We start from the raw sequence: 6,580 nt of genomic DNA on the forward strand, positions 1-6,580 counted from the left end.
TTGAAAGGGAATAAGAGAGGGGATTTGGGTGAGAGAAGAGGTTTGAGTAGAATTTTTGTTTGCTGTCTTTTTCTTCTTTACTTGTTCCCATTTTGGGTCCTGAGTTTCTGTTTCTTCATTTTCTTGTTTTTTAGAGCATCTATTAGAAAAATGACCATATTCGTGGCATACCTTGCATTTGAATGGTATTTTTTCATATTCAAGTTGTTGAATGTGCACCCATCTGTCGACTTTGATCTTAACTACTTCTGGTAGCCCTTTTCCTAGGTCAACTTCCACACATATTCTTGCACATGCATGCATATTCTCCTTTGGCTCGCTTCTGTCAATATATTTGCCCACTGCATTTCCTATTTCTTTTACCAATTCGTCAGGAAGGTGAGGAAGCCTCACCCATACTAGCACTGCATTCGACACATCCATCTCAGAGTCAAAGTCTGGAGTCCACCTGTTTAGATAAAGGCCCCTAGTGTCCATGAAATATGGGCCATTTCTGAAGATAAGATCTCTGTCTTCTTTTGTTTCAAAGTGAAATGTATAATATCCTCTGCCACAAAACCTTATTGAGATTTTCCCACTGATGGAGGAGGCCCAGTTTCATTCTACCCACTTCAGAACATAGCGGGGAGATGGCCAAAGGCCTGTGAACTGACCAACCAGGCCGCGCTCATAGAGAGAGAGAGAAACATGACGTGGAAGGGATGGGGGTAAGATTATTTCAGGAATGTCATCTATTTTCTTCACAAACTTAGAGATTGAAGGTCTGGGGCAAGAAGGACCAATGGAGGAGAGCAATGAAGCAAAAGTTGTTGCATTTTCATCGTGCGGAGCTGAAGGGATTGGAGAGACTGAAGGAACAGAGTCACCATTCAAAGGAGGCTTCCAAGGGACCATATAGAGCTCAGGAGCAGGGAAGAACCCACCAGGAGTAGGAGGCTCTGATAGCCAGCGGAGGAGGGCGCACACAGACTTCAAATCGCAGCAGAGTGGGGAACTATCAAATAAATGATTGCGGCATCATTGTTACAAATGTTGCAAAGCATAGTTAAAACGAGATGAATGAAATAGATTAGAGGAAGCATAGAACTTTGATGCAGAAACAAATTCCTCCCTAGCTAAGTGGGAGCGTTAAAATTTGACAGCTCAGGGATGAATTTCTCCTAGAAGAAATCATATTTTTCAGCTTTGTTTGAACCACCTATTAGTACCTAATCAATTTTACCAATAAATGTTAAATGATGATATATAATACCTTCATAAAATTATGAAAATAATGTTTTTTAAATCTTGTGATATATCCATAAACTATAAAATATTTACCTAATGATGACCCATATCCATTAGGTGTCCTTATTGAATGTATGAAATTTTAGTTGGTCTAGGTCTTTTTTTTTTCAAAATCCATGGAGCTTCTACATATTTTTCATTTTCCCTGTTTGGCCATAAAGGTTTTCTATCAAATTTGGTAAGCGAAAGAGCAATATCTCTTGTCGAAGACAAGGTGTCCTTCTCTTTGCCTGCTATGTCTCGAAAAATTGAATCTAGGTCATTTTTGAAGATGTGCATAGGATCTAATTGGTGAGATATTAATAGATCCTTCCAATATGGGAGCTCATAAAATATGGATTTCCTTTTCATCCCTTCTGGAATTTTAATTAAAACTTGTTTTGGTTCTTCAATAGAGTCACCCTCATCAAAAAAATACCACCAAGCTTTCAATTCAACATCTTCATACTTCTTAAGACAATCAGTTGGACCCATAATCATGGAGGGCCTCTATTTTCAACTTTTCCATCAAATTGGTTCTTATGGTTGTTTCTAAACCTATGATATGATGGTACAAAAACCCTCTTGTTTGCATAAATAAATTTATGAAGATCTTTAGAATACCACCCTTGAAATTGTTTTGCACATCTTGGACATGCAAATATCCCCTTTGTTTGAAGCCTTTCAATTCAATAAGTAAGGTTAATAACATAAAAATAATAGTATAAAACTAAGTATGAAAGTTGGGATGACAAAAAATTATGAGTGTAAATACGTAAAAAAAATTTAATCTTACGAGAACAAAAAGCAAGTCCCATGAAATGAAGAATAGTCCAACATAGCACACCATACAACATGAAGGACCTATTTAATGGAGGACATGATATGCCATACATTCTTATGCCTTTCCATAGCAACTGCATCTCATCAATAAAAGGCACAAGATAAACATCCATGTTTTTAACTTCATGTTTTCCTGGAACAGTGAGAGTCAACATAAGGTGCTCCTTTCTAACATTCATCCATGGGGGAATATTGTATACTATCAATCCAACTGGCCAAACACTATAATTTGAGCTCATGAAAGAGAACAGGCACACTCCATCAATTGCAAGACGAAACCTGACACTACGGGGTTCATCTTTGAATTTTCTTTGCCATTTTTCCTCTATGTGTTTCAGTGCTTTGGAGTCGGTTGAAATTCACATAAATCCATCTTTACTCCTATTATTTGCATGTCAGTCCCTCAATTGTGCAAGTGACTTGTAACAAAACATCAGTTGAAGTCTAGGTATAATTGGCATGTGACGTAAAACCTTCTTTGGAACTGTAAAACCTTGTACATTTGTACAATATCTCTTCTCTTTACATACATTGCATTCTACCTTGTATTGGTATTCATCTTTGTATACAATAAAATCATTTTTACATGAATGAATTTGCTTATATTTAATCCCCAACTCAACCAACAACTGATCTGCCTCTCTGCAAGTTGATGGAAACACATTCTCTTCAGGAAATATTTTAGTTTTTAGTGCCCTGTAAGATTTCCAAAGATTAGATCAATTGAATGTTTGACTTATGATGAACATGTTTGGTATGTAAATCTATATTATGTCTATTCATATATAATATATGGTTTAAAATATTGTTAAAGAAATATAAAAGAAGTTGATGTATGCTTATGAATTATGTACTCCAATTGACAATGCATTGTAAGAAACAGATTTCAACTCACTTCAGTAGGGTGGTAAATCCTTTGTTTGACCAACCAAATAGTGACTTGATTTCTAATAATATTAATTTGCATGCCAGTTTTGAGGTTCTACTTGCACCCTATTTGAACACAGGTGTCTTTGTTGCTTGGTTTATGGAGTCTTTTAGGTTGTTATCATCAACATTACATTGGTGGTAATTACCCCTGCTGTCATCATTACTGTCAACCATATGATCATTATTGTCATCATTGTTTCCATCCCCAAAGAAACCTGTAAGAATTTCATTCAATCCTTCTTCATGCACTGCATTTTCACTATCATGATCATCATCATTAAGGCTAGGTGGCATGTCATCAGTGTATGCTAATCTCATCAGTTGTTCAAATTTCTCAAGTGGTAGAGTTCTCTTTAAATATGCTCTTTTCACCCTGGTATGGTTTGGATCATCCCATCCAAATATTAATAGCCCAGTAGAATAAGCTTGGGTATTAGTATTCGTTCTTTCATCATCATCTTCTACCTATCGACAAATGCAACCATTATTTAATGTTTGGCAAGAATTGGATAAATCATAAATGTATCAATTTCAAAGAAATATAATCAAATATCACTTAACAAATCCCATCCCATGTACTATAGTATTTACCAACCTCTTCTTCAGTGCAATTATTTGTTGTGTATGGAGGATCCATTGTCATATCCTCTTCCACCCACTGGATTCTTTGTGATTTAACAATTTTAGGTCCACGCCCACATACATATGTTTTTTTCTTTTGCTAGTTGAACACTTAGGCTGTGCACTTGCTCCAATATCCATCTGAAATATCAACAACATGCATTAATTTATTTCAAGATTGGATAATACACTAATAATACTATGAAAAAGGATGGATGTATCACAAAATTCTTCCTAAGTTAAGTAAAAATTTAATTACATGATGTCCTGCAACACCTGTTGTGTCCTTGTTTGATATGACACGATTTGTTGCCATGGCATCATCTTGACCCTATAATACATAACATAGTGAATGATGTTTATTACACCAATTATATCATTTCAGTCAATATGCTATCCAGCACAATACCTCACTTTACTCATATATTTGACATATCGATATCATGTTTTGGATTTGAAAAAAACAACAACATATTTTATATAACTTTATCTTGTTTATGTTGTAGCATTTGTGAATTCATAAACACCATCCTCCTTTAGTTGAGGTTTATTTTTCTTCTTACCTTTATTGTATTTGCAAATTTTGTATTCATTTCTATGGCCACCCACTTTCCTGTCATTGATTTAGTAGGTCTACATCGTCCACATCCTCTGTCCATGGCCTCCTCTAGATCCTGTAATACACAACAATGACATTAGTCACATAACATCTATGCACTTTGTTGTTGCTCCATCCAATTGGCTAAACGCACAATCAATTTAAGCTCAGTTGGTTTTCACTGCACCTTTCTAACTAAAATGCCCCTATTTTCAATATATACCCTTTTTGTTAATTTTTACTCCCAATATAGTGACAAGACATAACTCTTATAAATCTTAGATGAGGATTATGAAAACTAATGGACTATTTTTTTCTTTCATATTTTTCATTTAACTTAATTCAAACCCTTCATCCATAATTTTAAACCGCCAAATATCTGTATTTTTGTATATTTAAAAAAAAATCCTTTGACCCTATATGTTAGAGAATATACTATTTTCAAATTTTTATTTTTAAGTCTTCTAAATGAACTCAATATATAATATAATAATTAGTGTAAGTTAACTTATGGATGAGATATATTTTATTGCCACCATCCACCCTATAAAAGCATAAAGAGTGAGTGGCGGGATCGAAAATGTTTGTGTCACATATATACATAATCACTAAGCAACACAACCTTTAAAGGTGAAAATATGTGTATGCGACTATAACATACATACATACATTTACCCTTACTTTTTACACCAACCATACAATTTTGGATAAGGCTTGTTACATTATGAGTTATTGGCTATTAAATTAAAATTAGAAAGTTTGGAATCAAACCAAATTTATTTTTTATTTTTGACAAAGTTGGCCGCTGTATTAAATCTGAAAATAAAAGACAGGAATTTGAGTCCTAAGGTACATGAAGAGTCGGGATGGCTCAGGATCAGAGGAGTTACAGAAAGAAATTTTCTCCTTAGTCCTGGATGTTCTAGCTTTGAAAAAATCTAAACTGAGATATACTCTGACAAATTGGAACAATAGAAACTGACATTTGCATAGCATTTCTAAATTATGTTAGCATGGACGGGGAGACAGTCCGCATTGCACGCCTCTGTTTACAGATTGGGGCGAGAGTGAACAGCAGCTGAACTCGGGCGAAGGATGAGATAATAGGCACATCCAGGTCACGTTGAATCCAGGATCCTACACATAGCAGAAACAAGAGGGATCGATTCTGGAAAGGATGAATAGGATTAATCTGAATGATCAGTGCTGTAAATGAAGCGGAACTAGGCCATATTCCATCGCTGATGATAATCCTAATGCAGGCCTGGAACATCTGAAGGCAGTTCCTCTTGATAGCGCTGTCCGGAATGATGCTGAGTGAACTGATTCGATTCATGGCAGTGGCTGCAGAGAATCCTCGGCATTGCACAACAGACTTCCCATTGCTCTGTCACAAGCGTTGTTGGCATGCTTGTCTGCTTGCTTGTTGAAGGAGCGGAGGATGTGATGAAACTGCAAATTTCCCATTGCCTGATGCAGGAGTTGGCAACACTGGATGATCTGTTGTAAAAGAGGATTCAGAGATTTTTTCTTTTGAGGCATTAGACTAATTACTATTGAAGAATCTCCAAAAACTTTAGCTGATATTATACCAAGTCTAATGAGTTGTTTTAGCCCTTGATATAGGGCCAACGCTTCTGCCCTGTTGTTGGAGATATTCCCTAAACCCCATTCAAAGTAGAGAATGCAGTCCCCATTGGCATTGGAGATCAAGGCCCCTGCTCTAGCAATACCTGGGCTTGACTTGGATGCTCCATCAAAGAAAAGGCAAAAAATATTACATTTTTGCAGCCAAGTTGCAAACTCCTCCTCTTTGTACCTTATCTTCCAACTGTGGGTTTCCAGAATGTGCTATTCTCTCATTACACTGCCATTCTGAGTGCTGTGATTTTTGTCTAGGATATAGCTGATGAAGCTCCTTTCTTCCACATTGTACAGAGTTGCATCGATGCTGCTATGAGTTTTAACAGAAATCATTTCAAGAGCTAGAGTCTTTGCCTTGATGCAGGCAAATCTTGGAGTCGAGTTCTTATCCTTGAAGATTTTTCGATTTCTAACGAGCCAGATACTCCATAACATGGTGTATGGAAGAGTGTTCCAGACCCTCTGCGCTAAGTTGCTCTTCTTATTTTTCCAAGGGCAGTTCTTTTTCCAATGTTGAATCGCGTCACCTATGGAATGCTGGGAAATGCAAGGGAAGTTGACAGTGGGGTACAGTTCTTTCCAGCAGTCAATAGCAAAGGAACAGTCTACAAAGAGGTGTTTCATGGATTCTTCCGCAGCGTAGCAGTTGGGGCAGTGAGATGGACCGTTGATCCCCCT

Source organism: Pinus tabuliformis, chromosome 8, assembly GCF_031772625.1.
Source record: "Pinus tabuliformis cultivar Carrire ecotype Pingquan chromosome 8, CPIR1, whole genome shotgun sequence".
Classification (NCBI taxonomy): domain Eukaryota; kingdom Viridiplantae; phylum Streptophyta; class Pinopsida; order Pinales; family Pinaceae; genus Pinus; species Pinus tabuliformis.